We start from the raw sequence: 20629 nt of genomic DNA, 5'->3' as shown, positions 1-20629 counted from the left end.
AGACAATTTTAAAGGGAAGCCATATTTATTTGTTTTCCAGTGGATGGTGAGATTCTTACACAGAAAGTGTTTGGAAACCACCACGGAGTGTTGGCTTGGCTGGAAGCATCTCCTGGGGCAGTTAATACTCCTTATCCAGTTCAGACCTTCAAGACCCCTGGGAACTGCAGGTCCTGGAATGCAAATTGAAGGGGGCAATCACAAAGTGAAGGCAGATATCTTCTTACTGCTTCGCAGGCCAAGCCCCCTTATCTCCCCAGTCAACACCTCCTCAGAGCTAGCTATCCTGGCCTCATTGCCAGGGTCCTGGCCATATCGTGCTAATAGGAAGGCAGCCCAAGGTAGAAACACGTCCAAGCAAAAGAACACATGGCACCACGTCAACACACCACTAGTAATAAAACCACTTACAGATAGTGGGCTAGACATCTTCACTCATGTCCTCTCCTACCAGTGACGAAACCCAATGGGGGATAAAAAAAATATTAAAACTGATCACCTCACATACCAAAGAGAATTAGAAGGGGCTCATTAGAGGATTTGAGATTTCAACAAAATGATGGAAAAGAATAGTGGGAGGAGACTGAAGGGGGTGCTTAGCAGGACTCAAAGATAAAGTGCTCCAAAAAGGTGTAAGCACAGGGACACAGCTGATTGCTCCCACAGACTGCCATAGGGGCTGGCTGGATGTGTCATAAATGGGGGTGTAGGTCCCCCACCGTCGGGTCTTTAAGGATCAGTTCAACATGACTGTGGAAATTATACTCAAAGAGGAATATGGAATTAAAAGATTTATTACACTCACAGCAAACCAAATGGGAGAAGCATCAAGGGAACAGGCTCCACCAAGCAAGTGAAGAGTCAAGAGACACTGAGGACTCATAGGCAAGAGCCTTTAAATGGCTTTGAATGATTTCAAACTATACTACAAATTACAGGAATCAAAACAATATGGTACTGGAACAAAAGCAGAATACAGGGCTCAGAAATAAACCCATGCTTAAATGGTCAATTAACCCACGGAAAGGAGGCAAGAACATACAGTGTGGGAAAGACAGTTTCTTCAACAAATGGTGTTGGGAAAACTGGACAGCTACATGCAACAGAATGAAACCAGACCACTTTCTTAAACCATATACAAAAATAAACTAAAAATGGATTAAATATTTAAATGTAAGACCTGAAATGATAAAATTCCTAGAAGAAATAATAGGCAGTAAGCTTTTTGACATCAATCTTAGTAATATTTTGGGGGGATTTGTCTCCTCAGGTAAGAATAACAAAAGCAAAAATAAATAGGACTGAAATTAAAAGTTTTTGCACAGTGAAGGAAACCAACAACAACAACAAAAAGGCAACCTAGTGAATGGGAAAAGATATTTGCAAACGATATATCCAGTAGTGGATTAACATCTAACATACATAAAGAACTCATACAACTCAAGGGGGCAGCTAAGATGGCGGCAGAGCTGGAGGATCCTAGGCTTGCCTTGTCCCTCAAACACAGCTAGATTAACTATCAAATCATTCTGAATACTCAAGAAATCAACCTGAGAACTGACAGAACAAACTACACAACTAGAGGGAGAGAAGAGGCCACTTCAAGGAGGTAGGAAGTGCAGAGATGTGGTTTGGGGGAGAAATGGATCATGGGTGCTGTGGAGGGGAGGGAGCCCTGGTTGCAGAGAAAGGCATGAGAGAGAAGATCACGCAAGGATACACACAAGGAGAACACTTCCCCAAAGCCATTGGCTCTGAAAAGGAGAGAGGCTGAATTTCGTCAGGTTTGCAACCAGTGGGGCTCAAAGACTAGAGTTTCAGGGGTCCCTGGGCTTGGCTGTGATAGGCCACCGAGGATGCTGCCCTATGCCTCAGCAGAGGCAGGCAAAACCCCGGGGCAGATGGCACGAACTAAGGATTACCTAAGGGGCATGGGAAGAAACTACTTTTTGGAGAACATCTGTGAGAGGTGGCATTGACTGTCTCCGGTGACAAAAGAACCAGCAGGTGCCATTTCCCTCCCCTGCCCCTCAGCATCGGTGCAGAGACACCTGCTGATGGCAACTAACCAGGACACTGGTGGTTTAGCCTGCTTGCTAAATCCCACATCCCTGCATCTGGCATGCCTGCCCTTCTGGGTCAAACCTGCATCAGTCCTGGAGCAGAGAGTCCCTTTCCCAGAGGACCAGTGCAGGTCCCGGCCACCCCAGGTGCCTGAAGTTTAGAACTTTAAAAGGCAGCAGGCCTGGCTAGCGTAGAGCCCAGGGTGTGCTGCGCTGCTCCAGGCAGGCAGGCAACCCACAGACGGACTGGATTCAGTGATCTGAAAATGCCCGTGACGCACAAGGGGACATTACTCGCTCCTCTGAAAGCGCTTCCCCGAGAGCAGCAAGCAGACTCCTCTCTCCAGGGACAAAGGAGCAGGCTGGTACCATTTACCTCCTCCACCGCTTAGCGTAAGCCAACGTCAGTAAACAGCACTGGCTGCCTAACCTGCTTATACCAAGCCCTGCGCCCTGCGCTAGGCCCCTCCCCCGGCAGACAAGCACGAGCGTCCACACGCACCATGTCTACGGACCACAGAGCTCTGCAAAGCTTCAGTTGTGGTGGAAATAGCATCAGGTCTCTTTTAGCAAGCTGACCAGAGCACACATAGTTAAAACTTGCCACACTCTGGCCAAGGTCCAAGCACTCCCCTCTAGAGGCAAGAAGAAACTCTGTAGGGAACCGACCTGAGGGAAAGAGCAGCTGTAACAGCTGCTGGGGGCTTGCAGCACACACCAAAGACCCTTCCTGCAGCACCAGGCCCTCAACAGTATATGACCTCTTCCTTGTAAAGCCACTACTCTCAGGAGCAGGAAACATAACAGGCGTTTCTAACACAGAGAACAAAACAGAGACCTAGACAAAACGCCAAGATGGAGGAATTCATCCCAAAAGAGAGAACGAGAAAAGATCATGGCCGGGATCTAATTGAAACAGATATAAGTAATATGCCTGATCCAGAATTTAAAGCAACAATCATAAGGATCCTAGCTGGCCTTGAGAAAAGCATAGAAGACATCAGGGACACCCTTACCACAGAGATAAAAGAGCTGAAAACCAATCAGGCCGAAATGAAAAATATAATAACCAAGATCCAACACTGACTGGATATAATGACCACAAGAATGGAAGACGCAGAGGGATGAATAAGGGATACAGAAGATAGCATTATGGAAAATAATGAAGCTGCACAATAGAAAGAAAAATCTTGGATCACAAAAGTAGACTTAGGGAACTCAGTAACTCCATCAAATGTAATAACATTTGTATAATAAGAGTCCCAGAAGAAGAGAGAGATAAAGGGGCAGAAGGTTTATTTGAGGAAATTATAGCTGGGGGCACCTGGGTGGCTCAGTCATTAAGCGTCTGCCTTCAGCTCAGGTCATGATCCCAAGGTCCTGGGATGGAGCCCCGCATCAGGCTCCCTGCTCAGCGGGAAGCCTGCTTGTGTTCCCTCTCTTGCTGTGTCTCTCTCTGTCAAATAAATAAATAAAATCTTTAAAAAAAAAAAAAAAGAAGAACATTTAAAAAAAATTATAGCTGAAAACTTCCCTAATCTGGGGAAGAAAACAGACATCCAAATCCAGGAGGCTCAGGGAACCCCCATCAAAGTCAACAAAAGCTGGCCAACACCAAAACATTGTAGCGAAATTTGCAAAAAGAAGAGAAAGAAAAAAATCCTAAAAGCAGCAAGACAAAAGAAGTCCCTAACTTACAAGAGAAGACCAGTAAGGTTAACAGCACATCGCTCCACAGAAACTTGGCAAGCCAGAAGAGAATTGCATCTTATACTCAAAGTGCTGAAAGGGAAAAATCTGCAGCCAAGAATACTCTATCCAGCAAGACTGTCATTCAGAATAGGAGAGATAAAGAGTTTCCCAGACAAATAAAAACTAAAGGAGTTCATAAGCACCAAACCAGCCCTGCAAGAAATACTAAAGGGGACTCTTTGAGTGGAAAAGAAAGACCAAAAGTGACAAGGATAGAAAGGACCAGAGAAAATCTCCAGAAACAACAAAACAAGTAATAAAATGGTACTAAATACATATCTCTCCATAATCACTCTGAATGTAAATGGACTAAATGCTCAAATCAAAAGACACAGGGTGTCAGAATGGATAAAAAAAACAAGACCCCTCTATATGCTGCTTTCGAGAGACTCATTTGAGACCTAAAGACACCTGTAGATTGAAAGTGAGGGGATGGGGCACCTGGGTGGCTGTCAGTTAAGCATGTGCCTTCGGCTCAGGTCACGATCTCTGGGTCCTGGGATCGAGCCCCACGTCAGGCTCCCTGCTCAGTGGGGAGTCTGCTTCTCTCCCTCTGCCCCTTCCCTCTCTCTGCCCCTTCATTCTCTCTCTCTCTCTCACATAAATAAATAAAATCTTTAAAAAAAAAAAAAAAAAGAAAGTGAGGGGATGGAGAACCATTTACCATGTCAATGGATGTCAAAAGAAAGCCAGAGTAGCCACACTTAGACAAACTAGATTTTTTTTTAAAGATTTTATTTATTTATTTGATAGAGACACAGCAAGAGAGGGAACACAAGCAGGGGGAGTGGGAGAGGGAGAAGCAGGCTTCCCACTGAGCAGGGAGCCTGATGCGGGGCTCAATCCCAGGACTCTGGGATCATGACCTGAACCGAAGGCAGACGCTTAACGACTGAGCCACGCAGGCAACCCCAGACAAACTAGGTTTTTAAACCAAAGACTGGGTTTAAAAAAAATACATGGAAACAAATGAAAATAAAAACATGCCAGTCCAAAACCTCTGGGATGCAACAAAAGCAGTCCTAAGAGGGAAGTACAGAGCAATACAGGCCTACCTCAAGAAGCAAGAAAAATCTCAAATAAACAACCTAACCTTACACCTAAAGGAGCTAGGAAAAGAACAACAAATGAGGCCTAAAGCTGGCAGAAGAAGGGAAATAAGAAAGATTAGAATAGAAATAAGTGATACAGAAACAAACAAACAAAACCCAGTAGAACAGATCAATGAAACCAGGAGCTGATTCTTTGAAAAAAATAATAAAATTATTTTTATAGCCAGACTTACCAAAAGGAAAAGAGAAAGGACCCACATGGATAAAATCACAAATGAGAGAGAATAACAACCAATACCACAAATATACTAACAATTACAAGAGGATAAAATGAAAAATTATATGCCAACAAATTGGACAATATAGAAGAAATGGATATATTCCTAGAAACATATAAATTACCAAAACTGAAACAGGAAGAAATAGAAAACTTCAGCGGACTGATAACCACCAAAGAAATTGAATCAGTAATCAAAAATCTCCCAACAAACAAAAGCCCGCTGAGCCGGGAGCCTGATGCGGGGATCGAGCCCAGGACCTGGAGATCACGACCTGAGCCGAAGGCACACGCTTAACCACCTGAGTCACCCAGGTGCCCCTGTGCAGAAGCTTTTTACCTTGATGCGGAGTAAGTCTGGTCCAGGGCCAGATGGCTTAGCAGGGTAATTCTACTAATCATGTAAAGAGTTAACACCTGCGGAACCTGAGTGGCTCAGTTGGTTAAGTATCTAATTCTTGGTCTCAGCTCAGGTCTTGATCTCAGGTCATCAGTTCAAGTACTGTATTGAGCCTACTTAAAAATAAGTAAGTAAATAAATAAGTAAGAGTTAATACCTATTCCTCTCAAACTATTCCAAAAAATAGAAATGGAAGGAAAACTTCCAAATTCATTCTAGGAGGCCAGCATTACTCTGATTTCAAAACCAGACAAAGACTCCACTAAAAAAGAGAACTACAGGCCAATATCCCTGATGAACATGGATGCAAAAATTCTCAACAAAATACTAGCAAACCAAATCCAACAATACATTAAAAGAATCATTCACCATGGGACGCCTGGGTGGCTCTGTCAGTTGAGCGTCTGCCTTCGGCTCAGGTCATGATCCCAGGGTCCTGGGATCGAGTCCCGCATCGGGCTCCTTGCTCAGCAAGGGGCCTGCTTCTCCCTCTGCCTGCCTCTGTCTCTCTGATAAATAAATAAAATCTTAAAAAAAAAAAAAATTAAAAAAAAAAAAGAATCATTCACCATGATCAAGTGGGATTTATTCCTGTGTTGCAAGGGTGGTTCAATATTCACAAAATCAATCAACATGATACACCACCTTAATAAAAGAAAAGATAAGAACCACAAGATCCTCTCAATAGATGCAGAAAAAGCATGTGACAAAGTACAGCATCCATTCTTGGTAAAAACCCTCAACAAAGTATGGTACTGGTACAAAAAACAGACACATAGATCAATGGAACAGAACAGAAAACTCAGAAATGGACCCACAACTATATGGTCAACTAATCTTTGACAACGCAGGAAAGAATATCCAATGGGAAAAAGAGTCTCTTCAACAAATGGTGTTGGGAAAACTGGATGGCAACATGCAAAAGAATGAAACCAGACCACTTTCTTACACCATACACAAAAATAAATTCAAAATGGATTAAAGACCTAAATGTGAGACTTGAAACCATCAAAATCTTAGAGGAGAACAGAGGCAGCAACCTCTTTGATATCAGCCATAGCAACTTCTTACTAGATATGTCCCCTGAGGCAAGGGAAACAAAAGCAAAAATAAACTATTGGGACTTCATCAAGGTAAAAAGCTTCTGCACAGGGGCACCTGGGTGACTCAGGTGGTTAAGCGTGTGCCTTCGGCTCGAGTCGTGATCTCCGGGTCCTGGGCTCGATCCCCGCATCAGGCTCCCGGCTCAGCGGGGAGTCTGCTTCTCCCTCTCCCTCTGCCTCTCCCCCTGCTTGTGCTCTGTCTCTCTCTCTCTTAAATGAATGAAAAAAATCTTTAAAAAAAAAAAAAAAAAAGCTTCTGCACAGCAAAGGAAACAATCAACAAAACTAAAAGGCAACTGACAGAATGGGAGAAGATATTTACAAAAGACATAACTGTTTAGTATCCAAAATCTATAAAGAACTTATAAAACTTGGGGCACCTAGGTGGCTCAGTTGTTAAGCGTCTGCCTTCAGCTCAGGTCATGATCCCAGATTCCTGGGATTGAGCCCCGCTTCGGGCTCCCTGCTCAGTGGGGAGCCTGTTTCTCCCTCTCCCGCTCCCCCTGCTTGTGTTCCCTCTCTCGCTGTTTCTCTCTCTGTCAAATAAATAAATAAAATCTTTAAGAAAAAAAACTTATAAAACTCAACACCCAAAAAATAAATAATCCAGTTAAAAAATGGGCAAAAGACATGAATAGACATTTTTCTAAAGAAGACGTATAGACGGCTAACAGACATGAAAAGATGCTCAACATCATTGATCATCAGGGAAATACAAATCAAAACCACAATGAGATATCACCTCACACCTGTCAGAATGGCTAATATTAACAACACAGGAAAAATAGATGTTGGCGAGGATGCAGTGAAAGGGGAGCCCTCTTACACTGTTGGTGGGAATGCAAACTGGTGCAGCCACTCTGGAAAAACAGTACGAAGGTTCCTTAAAAGTTAAAAGTAGAGATATCCTACAATCCAGCAATTGCACTATTAGGTATTTACACAAAGGATATAGAAATACTGATTCAAAGTGATACATGCATCCCAATGTTTAAAGCAGCAATGTCCACAGTAGCCAAATATGGAAAGAGCCCAAATGTCCATCAACTGATGAATGGATAAAGAAGATGTGGTGTATACAATGGAATATTAGTCATCAAAAAGAATGAAATCTTGCCATTTGCAATGACATGGATGGAGCTAGAGAGTATTATGCTGAGCAAAATAAGTCAGTCAAAGACAAATACCATATTACTTCACTCATATGTGGAATTTAAGAAACAAAACATATGACCATAGGGAGAAAAAATAAAAGAGAGAGGCAAACGAGAAAACAGACTCTTAATTATAGAGAACAAACAGGGTCGCTGGAGGGCAGGGGAGTGGGGGGATGGGCTAAATGGGTGATGGGTATTAAGGAGGACACTTGTGATAAGCACTGGGTATTGTAAGTGATGAATCATTAAATTTACACCTGAAAGTAATATTACATGGTCTGTTAACCAACTGGAATTTAAATAAAAACTTGACAAAGAAAAGAAAAAAGAAACTCATACAACTCAATATCAAAAAGTCCATATCTAAGGGGCGCCTGGGTGGCTCAGTCGTTAAGCGTCTGCCTTCGGCTCAGGTCATGATCCCAGGGTCCTGGGATGGAGCCCCACATCGGGCTCCTGACTCAGCAGGGAGTCTGCTTCTCCCTCTCCCTCTGCCTCTCCCAGTGCTCATGCTCTCTCTCTCTCTGTATCTCTGTGTCTCAAATGAATAAATAAAATCTTTAAAAAAAAAAAAAAGTCCATATCTAAAAATGGTCAGAGGACCTGAACACACATATTTCCAAAGAAGACATAAAGATGGCCAATAGGCACAAGAAGAGATGCTCAACATCACTAAGCATCAGGAAAATGCAAATCAAAACCACAATGAGAGATCACCTCATACCTCTCAGAACAGCCAGTATCACAAAGACAAGAAATAGCAACTGTTGGCGAGGATGTGGAGAAAAGGGAGCCCTCGTGCACTGCTGGTGGGATGTAAACTCATGCAGCCACTATGGAAAACAGTATGGGTTCCTCAGAAATTAAAAACAGAACTACCACACAATCCAACAATTCCTCTTGTAGGTATTTATCCAAAGAAAACAAAAAACACTAATCCGAAAAAAACATATGCACCTCTATGTTTATTGCAGCATTATTTATAATAGCCAAGTTACGGTACCAATTTAAATGTCCATCAATAGACGAATGGATAAAGAAGATGTGGTGTGGGGGTGCCTGGGTGGCTCAGTCATTAAGCGTCTGCCTTCGCCTCAGGTCATGATCCCAGAGTCCTGGGATCGAGCCCCGCATCGGGCTCCCTGCTCCACAGGAAGCCTGCTTCTCCCTCTTCCACTCCCCCTGCTTGTGTTCCCTCTCTCGCTGTCTCTCTCTCTGTCAAAAAATAAATAAAAAATCTTAAAAAAAAAAAAGATGTGGTGTGTTTGTGTGTGTGTGTGTATATACATAGAATATACAATATAATATTACTCATCCATAAAAAAAATGAAATCTTGCCATTTGTGATAACACGGATAGACCTAGAGGGTATTATGTTAAGTAAAATAAGTCAGAAAGAGAAAGACACTGTATGATTTAACTTATATATGGAATCTAAAAAACAAAACAGAAACAACCAGACTTACGGATGCAGAGAAGAAACTGATGGTTACCAGAGGGAAGGGGGTTGGGAGGATGGATGAAATAGGTGAAGGGGGTTAAGAGGTACAATCTTCCAGGGCGCCTGGGTGGCTCAGTCGTTAAGCATCTGCCTTCGGCTCAGGTCATGATCCCAGAGTCCTGGGATCGAGCCCTGCATCGGGCTTCCCACTCTGCGGGGAACCTGCTTCTCCCTCTCCCACTCCCCCTGCTTGTGTTCCCTCTCTCGCTGTGTCTCTCTCTGTCAAATAAATAAATAAATCTTAAAAAAAAAAAGAGGTACAATCTTCCAGTTATAAAATAAATAAAACATGGAGATATAATGTACAGCATAGGGAATATAGTCAATAATATAATAACAACTTTGTACGGTGATAGAGTAACTAGACTTATTGTGGTGGCCATTTTGTAACGTAAATCACTATCAAATCACTATATTGTACACCTATAACTAATACAATATTGTATGTCAATTATTCTTCAATTTAAAAAAATGGAGGGGAATAAAAGAATAGATTTTCACGTATGATCAAACTAAGTTGTTATCAGTTTAAAATAGACTCTTATGGCATTAAGAAGTTTTATGTAAGCCTCATGGGAACCACAAAGCAAAAACCTACAGTAGTTACACAAATGAAAAAGAGAAAAGGAACAAATCATACTACTGTGGAAAATCATCAATTCACACAGGAAGACAGCAAAAGAGGAAGAAAGGAAAGGAACAAAGAACTACAAAACAGACAAAAACAACTAATGAGGGGCACCTGGGTGACTCAGTTGGTTAAGCGTCTGACTCTTGGTTTCAGCACAGGTCATGGTCTCATGGGTCCTGAGATTGAGCCCTGCGACAGGCTCCACACTCAGCCGGGAGTCTGCCTGAGATTCTCTCCCTCTGCCTCCCCACCGCACACACGCGTGCTCTCTCTCTCTCTCTCTAAAATAAAATAAATCTTAAAAAAAAAAAAACCAATAAGATGACATTAGTAAGTCCTTACTCATAATTACTACAAATGTAAGTAAATTAAATTCTCCAATCAAAAGGCATAGAGTGGCTGAATGGATTTTTTTTAAAAAGATACAACTAGAGGGGGCACCTGGCTGGCTCAGTCGTTAAGTGTCTGCCTTTAGCTCAGATCATGATCCCGGGGTCCTGGGATCGAGCCCCACATCGGGCTTCCTGCTCGGCGGGAAGCCTGCTTCTCCCTCTCCCACTCCCCCTGCTTGTGTTCCCTCTCTCACTGTGTCTCTCTCTGTCAAATAGATGAATAAAATCTTAAAAAAAAAAAAAATCTTAAGATGTAAAGGAAAAAGAAGCCATATTGTTTTAAAAAAAAAAAAAGAAAGATACAACTAGAGGAGCGCCTGGGTGGCTTAGTCAGTTAATCATCTGCCTTTGGCTGGGGTCATGATCTAGGAGTCCTGGGATCTGAGCTCTCTGCTCTGTGGGGAGTCTCCTTCTTCCTCTTCCTCTGCCCCTCCCCCTGCTTGTGTTCACTCTCTCTCTGACAAATATTTTTTTTAAAAAAGATACAACTAGATACTGCCTACAAACATAGGCTCAAAGTGATGGAATGGAAGAAGATATTCCAAGCAAGCAGAAACCAAAAGAAAGTAGAGGTAGCTATACTTAATACAGGTAAAAGACCTTAAGTTAAGAACTGTCACAAGAGGGGTGCCTGGTGGCTCAGTCGGTTAAGCGTCTGACTTCAGCTCAGGTCATGATCCCAGGGTTCTGGGATCAAGTCCCACATCGGGCTCCTTGCTCAGCAGGGAGCCTGCTTCTCCCTCTGCCTGCCACTCCCCCTGCTTGTGTTCTTTCTCTCTCTCTGTCTCTGATAAATAAAATCTTTAAAAAAAAAACTGTCACAAGAGACAAAGAAGGTCATTATATAATGATAAAAGCATCAATTTCATCAGGAAGATTTAAAAACTGTAAATATATATGCACCCAACATCAGAGCATCTAAATATATTAAGCAGATACTAACAGCTCTGAAGAGAGAAATAAGCAACAATACCATAATAGTAGGGAACTTCAATACCCATTACTTTCAACAATGGGTAGATCATCTAGGCAGAAAATCAATAAAGAAACACTGGACTTGAACCATACTTTAGACCAAATGGACCTACCAGGAAATACAGGACATTCCATCCAACCAGAAGAATACACATTCTTCCCAAGCACACACAGAACATTCTCCAGGATAGACCATATATTGGGTCACACAACAAATCTTAGCAAATTTAAGAAAACTGAAATCATACCAAGTATCTTTTCTAACCACAACTGAATGAAACTAGAAATTGGTAACAGGAGGAAAGTTGGAAATTCATGTAAATTACACAACCACCTCTGAACAACCAAAGGGCCAAGGACGAAATCAAAACAGAAGTAAAAAAATATCTTGAAACAAATGAAAACAGAAACCCAACACACCAAAACTTGTGGGATGCAGCAAAAGCAGTTCTAAGTGTGAAGTTTATAGCAATAAACACCTACATTAAGGAAAAAGAAAGATCTTGGGGCTCCTGGATAACTCAGTTAGTTAAGCATCTGCCTTTGGCTCAGGTCATGATCCCGGATTTCTGGGATCGAGCCCCGAGTTGCGGGGGGTCCCTCCTAAGCAGGGAGTCTGCTTCTCCCTCTCTCTCTGCCCCTCCACTCCTGCTCATGCTCTCTCTCGCTTGCTCTCTCTCTCTAGAGATTGAGAGCATGACTGGGAGGAGGGGCAGAGGGAGAAGCAGACTCCCTGCAGGACAGGGAGCCCAGCACGGGACTCAATCCCAGGACCCTGGGATCATGACCTGAGCCAAAGGCAGACACTTAACCAACTGAGCCATCCAGGCACCCTAAATAAATAAAATCTTAAAAAAAAGATCTCAAACAATCTAACTTCACACCTAAAGGAACTAGAAAAAGAAGTAAATCCAAAGTTAGCAGGAAAAGGAAGGAAATAAAGATCAGAGCAGAAAGAAATGAAATAGAAACCACAAACAAATCAATGAAATTAAGAGCTGGATTTTTGAAACAATAAACAAAACCGACAAACCTTTAGTTAGAGCAGGACCAGGTCTCCTATGTTGAACTAGGGCACAGACCAGGTTGAAGCCAAGCCCAGCTGATCAGGATGATCACAGAAAGGCAGCTGGCCATCTTTGTCAACATGCCGGGAGTGTGGCTCTTCCTGCTTATCATTCTTTATCGCTAGGTGGCCACCAACCATCCTAGGAAGCAGGAATGAAAGTGGCGCTTTCTCCACTCCAGGGTTCCATAACATAATCTGAAACAAGATGGAGGGTGTAAGGGGCCTTCACACTTCACTTCATCTCTTCTCCCCATAACAACATCCAAAGCACCTACACCTGGATTTTTCCAAACAACTTTTATTTCCTCAAAGCCTTTCTTAACCCTACGGAACAAAAAGTTGCCACTGAGTAGAGCCCAGTATAGGGGCTGTTTTCTTTTCTACTCCCTCTCCCCCAATATAAAAATAAAGGTATATTTTAAAACTTTAGCTAGAGTAAAAAAGAAAAAAGGAGAAAGACTCAAAATCAGAAATGAAAGAAACAAACCCCTAACATCATACTCAATGGTGAAAAGCTAAAAGCTCTTCTTCTGAGATCAGGAACAAGATGAGGCTGCCCACTCTTGTCACTTTTATTCAACACAGTATTTAAACTCCCAGCCAGAACAATCAGGCAAGAAAAAGAAATCATAGGCATCCAAATAAGAAAGAAGTAAAACTGTCACTATTTGCAGATGACATATTACACACAGAAAACCCTATACACTCCTCCAAAACACAAAACTGATCAACAAATTCAGTAAAGTTGCAGGATACAAAAGAAATGTACCAAATCTGTTGTTTCTATACACTAATAAACTTTCAGAAAGAGAAATTAAGAAATCCATTTATAATTGTATCAAAAGGAATAAGATACCTAGGAATAAATTTAACCAAAGTAATGAAAGACTAGACACTGAAAACTAAACGAAATTGAAGAAAACACAAATAAATGGAAAGATACCCTGTGTTCATGGTTCAGAAGAATATCGTTAAAATGTCCATTCTACCCAAAGCCGTCTATATACCTTCAATCCCGGTCTGGTGGCCGCAGCATGGTCTCAGGGCTGATGAGGCAACAGAGGTCATGGTGGAGGTTGGCTCAGCCTGGCATTTTGAGGAACTGCTGCACCTCAGAGCCAAGTCCCTCCTGTGTTTTATTTTCAGGCACCATGAGCTCCATGGTATACCCAGATGAACATCGTAATGGCAGAGTTAGCGAAAGAACATCCCCAAGTGTCATCTATAAAGCTGGAAGCTAAAGCTGTTCCTGATATATCTTTAAAAAATGAAATTAGTTCCCAACTTTCTGTCTTTCAAGAATTCTCCGAAAATTGACCAATTAGATGATGCACATACCCCAGAGTTGACCAAAAAAGTTCAGGGACATGCATCTAGGTGGTTCCCTTTTTTTTTTTTTTTTTTTTAGTTTTTTTTACAGATTTTATTTATCTGACAGAGACAGAGAGAGCGCGCGAGAGCACAAGCAGGGAGAGCGGCAGGCCAAGGGAGAATCAGACTCCCCGCTGAGCAAGGAGCCCAATGTGGGATCATGACCGGAGCTGAAGGCAGATGCATAACTGACTGAGCCACCCAGGTCCCCCTAGGAGGTTCCTTTCCACCCACTGGTAAAGAGCATCCTAAAGATTTCAACCTATGCTTGAAGAAATTCACCCCTGTTGCCCCTTGCATGTTATTTATGAAAGGAACTCTTTAGGAACCATGCTGCAGTTTCACAAGCAGATGGCAGAAATTCTTAACAAACACAATTTTTGGTTTAGCAGTTTTGATATCCTCTTCATCAGGGCCTCAAAATGTATTCCAATTGGCCCACCTATCCCTAGCTCTGTTTCTGGAGAGCTCATAGGGGACTTGATTGAATTAAGAAGCTAGAAACATCTGAAGAACTAGATACAATTTGCCCCAAAGCTCCCAAATTAGAGAAAATAGAGCTTCTGTAATGCTCTTTATGAAAAGCAACAGGAAGCAAAATGTGGATGCAGCTAATAAATTCTGGAAATTCTAAATAGTACTGGTGTTGAATATGAGATATTTGATATATTGGAGGATGAAGAATTTCGACAATTAAAAGCTCACTCAAATTGGCCAACATACCCTCAGCTGTGAAAGAGGAACTTGTTGAACATCTGCATATTGTTAAGAAACTGAAAGAAAATGGTGCTTTACTGCCTGTACTGAAAGGAGAAAATAAATGAATGTTAAACTTGGCACCCAACTGTTGCAAAAAATATTTAATTGCAGTGGAGCAGTTCATGACTTAGTCCTCAGAAATGGACTAGAAAAATGTTTCTTAGGGCAGCTGGGTGGCTCAGTTGGTTAAGTGTCTGCCTTCGACTCGGGTCATGATCCCAGAGTCCTGGGATTGAGCCCCACATCGGGCTCCGTGCTCAGCGGGGAGTCTGCCTCTCCCTCTCTATCTGCCTCTCCTCCAGCTCATGCTCTCTCTCACATGCTCTCTCTCACACGCTCTCTCTCACAAAAATAAATAAGATCTTTAAAAAAAAAGAAAAAGAAAAGAAAGAAAAATGCTTCTTACCCCGTTACACTTTGTGTAGTTCCAAAAGTTGCGCTAAATAAATTTGTTACTTTTTTCACCAAAAACAGAATGCAATAAACATCTTCAAATTCAATGTAATTAATAAGTAATTAGATCCTAATCACTATCAAAATTCCAATGGCATGTTTCACAAAAATAGAAAAAAGCAATCCTAAAATTCATATGGAAGCACAAGAGACCTGAGCAGCCAAAGCAATCCTGAGAAAGAAAGCTGGAGGCATCACACGTCCTGATTTCAAACTATACTACAAAGCTGTAGTGATCAAAACAGTATGGCGCTGGTGTAGACACAGACACACAGATCAATGGAACAGAACCCAAGGTCCAGAAATAAACCCATGCATGTACAGTCCACTAATACTTGACAAAGGAGCCGTGAACACTCAATAGGGAGAAGATAGTCTCTTCAATAACTAGTCTCGGGGAAACTGGATATTTACATGCAAAGGAATGCAATTGGGGGCCTATCTTATATCACTCACAAAAATTAACTCGAAATGGATTAAAGACTTAAATGTAAGACCTGAAACCATAAAACTCCTAGAAGAAAACACAGATGTTACAGAACACTCGATGTGCAACATAGGAGAGAGAAAAAAGGTCAAAATGCTGGAACCCTGAATGTGAGTTGGAAGTATGAGTATAGGGGCGCCTGGGTGGCTCAGTCGGTTAAACATCTGCCTTCGGCTCAGGTCATGATCCCAGGGCCCTGGGATCGTGTCCCCCATCAGGCTCCCTGCTCAGTGGGGAGCCTGCTTCTCCCTCTGCTTGCTGCTCCCCTTGTTTGTGCTCTCTCTCTTGCTCTCTCTCTGACAAATAAACAAAATCTTTAATAAAAAAGGAAGTATTAGTAAAAACTCATGATTTATTTTATCCTTAAAAATGTGACATAGATGAATTCATATATAATATAGATTAGACGTAACACAGTAGAGGCAAAAAGGAAGAAGGTGAGTAAAAGTGCTATGGTCTTGAATTTGGGTTATAGGTAAATTGTTACAACCACTTTGGAAAATGATTTCACAATATCTAGGAACACGAAATATTACACATACCATATGACTCACTGGCATATAACCTAGAGAAATTCTTAAATAGATGAACCAAGATAAGAGTTATAATAATGCACACAGATATGCTCTCTACGGAAGCTATCAACTAGAAACGACCCAAATAGCCATGTACAGTATGATGGTTACATCACTTGTGCTGTGCTCATCAATGGGAGATTACCCAGCAATCAGAATGAATGACTCCAGCCACACACAAACACATGCATGAATCTTTCAAATGTAAGACTGGGCAGAAGTAAACACAGAAGAAAGCCCACAGGGTGATTCGGGTAATATAAGACAGTCCCAAAGCGTTCAATACTAAACAATAAATTGTTTAAGGCTACCTGGTGGCGAAACAATACAGAAAAGCACAGGGGTAATTAACACATCACTCAGCAGGCTCGTTATGCCTGAGGGGGTAACTACAGGGGGATGTGCCCGGAGCAGGGCCCATGTGGGATTCAGCTAATATATATTCTATTTCTCAAGCTAGGAAGTAGATCCCCTGGCACGTTCTTTTAAATTGTACTTACATGTTTTCTAGCCTCAGCATACATGATATATGTCTCAGTATAAAATGAAAAAAGAAAAGGAAAACCATGACTCCAGTTGAACCTGGAGAGCAGCACGGAACTAGGGAGACTGTCAAACGTGCTTGAACATGGGGGGATCTCGAACATGCTTATGAGCCACTCTCCCGGTGACAGTGGCAAGGAGACGTGGACAAATGCAGACCAGCGAGTTTCTGTTTGAGAACGTGGGACCACATTTCCTCTTGATGAAGACATATGGCAGGGTCTTGCCCCAGCCCTGAGTAGGATGGAGAAAGGAGACGATCAGGACCAAAGGGGGCTCAGCACAGCGCCGAGGGGTGAGAGGAGCGCCTGCAGCACAGGAGGAAGGGGAGAGCTGCAGAACGGCCATGAGACCCAGGGGAGGACTTGCACGGAGGGCTGCTCAGAGGGCCCTGGCCCTGGAAACCCACCTGCCACAGGGACATCCACATGGACATGGTCCTAGCAGTGAGGTCTCAGAAGGTCTGCAGCTGGCTCAGTGGTCCCCTCTAAGGAGGGAGCTGACCCGAGTCAAGGACACTGCTGTGACCTCAGAGCCAGACAAATGTCTGCCTGGAACCGCCAAAGCAGGGGCCTGGAGGTCTTCATGCATCATGCCCCGTCTCCAGGTCTCCGGGTCGTGTGGCCTCTTCCCAGCAGGTGGTCCCAGCTGTGCAGGGGCAGGTTTTAGGACACAAGGTGGGCCCACGCGTGCAAAGTCACACACAGCATCGCTGAAGGGACACAGACACTGTCCCCACAGAGGGACCCACGTACAAACTCCAGACACGCTTTATCCTACGTTTGTTCACCTGAGTGATAACAGTAACTTGCTTTTTTCTCAGGCTGCTGCAAACCTTTCATTACAAATAATTAACCCACCCCATAATGTCTCAAATAGTAACGAACACCGTTTCATGCCTCCAGCAGAGCAGCCTGGGCATTACTACACGGTTGTACACGGCAGGTTGTGCTTCCAGAACCGACCCTCCAATATTTTAAAATAGAGCGGCTTTGTGGACTTTTTTTTTCTTTTCTAGTATTGTAAACATATGCTGTTTGATATTATCTGAATGGGATTCAAAACATTTATTTTTGCAAACAGAACACAAAGCTTTTGGGGTGGGCATCGAAGGAGAAAAAGGAAGTCTGGCTACAAAACTATGCCCGAGCCAGACCCCACTTAAAATCCGCCAGCGTGAACCGGAGAACTTCGGGCCACTGTTCCATCGGGGTTAGACTGGGGTTTCATGGTGCCGAAGCCACACGGCCTCCTGGGTCTTCAATCTCGCCTCCTGTGAGGAAGACGAAAATGGATCTCTCCCTTTCTCCACCTCCCTCTTCGATCTGCCGCACAGCGCCCCAGAAAGCCACCATCACGTGGTCAGAAGTTCCAGAACAAGACAATCGCAGCAACTTATGTTGTCCGCCAGAGGCTCCAGAATGAAATGCTTTCCCCAGGGGGCAAGTCGGTGCCTCTGAAACTTCAGACCCATCTGCCCGTCCAGGGAGTACAGCAGCAATGCCTTCCAGCCCCAAGCGGCGTTGACCTCATTCGGTGCCCCCAGGGACACTGGGCAGGCGACCCGGTCTGAGGGTCCCGATCGTACCGAACTGTCTGTCCTCTGTGCCAGATGTGAAAGGCTGCACTGAAGAGGCTGGTCGTCTGCAGCTGGCCCGGCTGCACCCGGACTTAGTGCACTCGGTTTTCCACCCTCCTCGGCTCACTGTCCAGTTCCGGCTGTCGTCGTTTATATGGGCCGTGTTCCCTCAGGTACCGAGCTGCCTCTGGATCCAGTCTCTCGGTGCAGCCTGGGCCCTCGCAAGCTTTTCTGCCAGTCTGGCTCCTTTAGCTCTGTCTGCAGCTATTCGGTCACTCTCGTTCATTTGCTTGAAGATCTCCAACAGTGTCTGCCGTCCTGACACGCATCTTCAGGGACATTGAGCTGGTCGAAAAGAGAATCTGTGCATTCCTCACATGGGGATGATCACATCTCTCTGGCCCAACAGGAGGTCAAAAGGGCCCCCGGTGACTGGTCTCTGGCTCAGGTTCTCCATGGCGCCACCACCGGATGCCTCCCCAGTCAGCGCAAAGCTGTTGGCACCTTCCGTATGCGTCATGGTGGCTGGGGGATGATGAATCTGCGAGACACACTATCCTGGTGAGGTTCAATAAATGACTCCTCTCCCTAGGTAGCCCCTTCCTCCGGGGTCTCTCCTGGTTTCCCCTGGAGCTGGGAGCTCCTGGGTGGTGATGCGATCCGTTTCCGGGGCTGGCTGCCGCCCTGACTCCCGAAGCTGGCCTGCCTGGCGCTGCTGGGCACCTCCAACCCCTCCATCCTTTGGGACCTGGAGCCAGCACCCCGGTCCAGGCTTCCCCGGCGGCACCGTGGCCTCTAGAACTGCTACCACCCCGTCTTCAGCTGCTTCCCCATCTGCCAGACAACAGTAACTCACTTTTACTGAGCATTTATTATGCACCTGTTAGTGTGCCCAGTGCTTTATATGTACTGACCCATTCCCTTCACCAGCATCCACCAGCATCCTTGGAGCCAGATGCTGGACCAGGGGCTGGACCCAGCTGTGACTGCTGCAGCCCCAGACCCTGTCGCTTCGGAGAGTGGGGTCTGGTGGGCAAGACAACCCTGGGATGCCCATGGCGGGGGGGATACATGCTCTTACGGACATGGGCAGGCAGCTTCAAACAGGCCTCCGCATACTAAAAGAACTCTCCCTGCCCCAAGCCCCCTTCCCCTGCTGCACCTCTTCCCAATACACCTGAAAGAGCTGGCTACGCTTGACGTTTCCTCTTCCTTCCATCCCCTCAGCTCAGTGGGCTCCAACCTACTTGTGCCCCATCACGGCCCTGCAACAGCTTTATTCAGGTCACGGTGATCTCCATCTTTCCAAAGCCCCTGCTGCAGACCCTGCCCTTTTTCTGCAAGGCTTCTCCGATGCCACCTTAATCCACCCTCCCTACCCCGCCAGCCCACCTCACCAGCCACTGCTGCTCCATCCCCCTTGCCAAGAGTTAGATGTGGGGCCCCTTCCCTTTTCTGTCTCACTCTCCTTCCCCGTGATCTCAGCGATGATTTCGAACACCTTTCGATCAACCAGCCCTGACTTCCTCCCTGAGCTCCAAACTTAAATATCCAATTGCCTGCTCCACGTGACAGACACAGTGGTGTCTGTCCTTTGCCTCCATATGGCAAAGCAGAATTTTCCATTTACACTCCCACATGGAACCTGTTCTACCATATCTTCCCCTCCAGGGAACGGGGAATATATCCACCCAGGTGCTCAGTCCAAAAGCCAGTGAGTTATTCTTTTTTTCCCCAATCAGACCAAATATAACAGTCTTTAATTACTTTTTTTTTTTTTTAAAGACGAGAGAGGGACGCCTGGCTGGCTCAGTCAGGAGAGCATACAACTCTTGATCTCTCGGGGTCGTGAGTTCAAGCCGCACGTTGGGTGTAGAGATTACTTTAAAATAAAATCTTTAAAAGTAAATAAATAAATAAGAAGAGCGAGAAGAAGGAGGGAAGGTGGGCCCACCTCACAGCTAAATGCAAACTTTCCCCCCTGACTCCTAGGAGGGAGACCGCACCACTCCCACCCAGGGCTCCTGTGGTCTTCCCCTAGGACCGTGGGGCTCCTCACCCACACGAGTGGCTCCTGACCCCCATACATGACAGGGTGGGTCCCCTCTCTGCCTCCCAGTCCACGTGGTACCGGCCTGGTCAGTCTGTGTCCTCGCAGACAGAGCCTTCTCTGCTCCCTGCGGGCACTACTCTCGGCCAGTGGGCCTCCCTCCACTCCCCATGAGACCTGTTCCCCACATCGGAGGAAGGCCCCCTCCGCAGGGTCACAGTCAACCACATGGTGGGCATGGCAGGAGAGAGCTGAGCCGAGCTGGGAAGGCCGAGACTCAAAGCCCCCATCTGGCTGCAAGGACAGCGGAGGGTGGCTGAAATCGACCCCAGGCAGAGGGCCCAGCGTTAGAGGCTTTTGGCAATCCTCCCAGCGCGGCTGGCTCAGGGGGAAGAGCGTGTTTCCCAAACAATCTGGGATTGAAGGAGGCTGAGTAAACA

At 44.7% G+C, this 20629-nt stretch overlaps 3 pseudogenes; 2 read left to right on the top strand and 1 right to left on the bottom strand.

Moving 5' to 3' along the window:
* Positions 1 to 12268: 12268 nt before the first annotated feature.
* On the top strand, positions 12269 to 12760 carry LOC116623377 (annotated as a pseudogene).
* A 1164-nt stretch (positions 12761 to 13924) lies between these two features.
* On the top strand, positions 13925 to 14706 carry LOC116623401 (annotated as a pseudogene).
* Positions 14707 to 15805: 1099 nt separating this feature from the next.
* Positions 15806 to 19525, bottom strand: LOC116623464 (annotated as a pseudogene).
* Between the last annotated feature and the right edge of the window lie 1104 nt (positions 19526 to 20629).

This window comes from Phoca vitulina, unplaced genomic scaffold, assembly GCF_004348235.1.
Source record: "Phoca vitulina isolate PV1807 unplaced genomic scaffold, GSC_HSeal_1.0 scaffold58, whole genome shotgun sequence".
NCBI lineage: Eukaryota > Metazoa > Chordata > Mammalia > Carnivora > Phocidae > Phoca > Phoca vitulina.
This window is presented reverse-complemented; position numbering and strand designations above follow the sequence as displayed.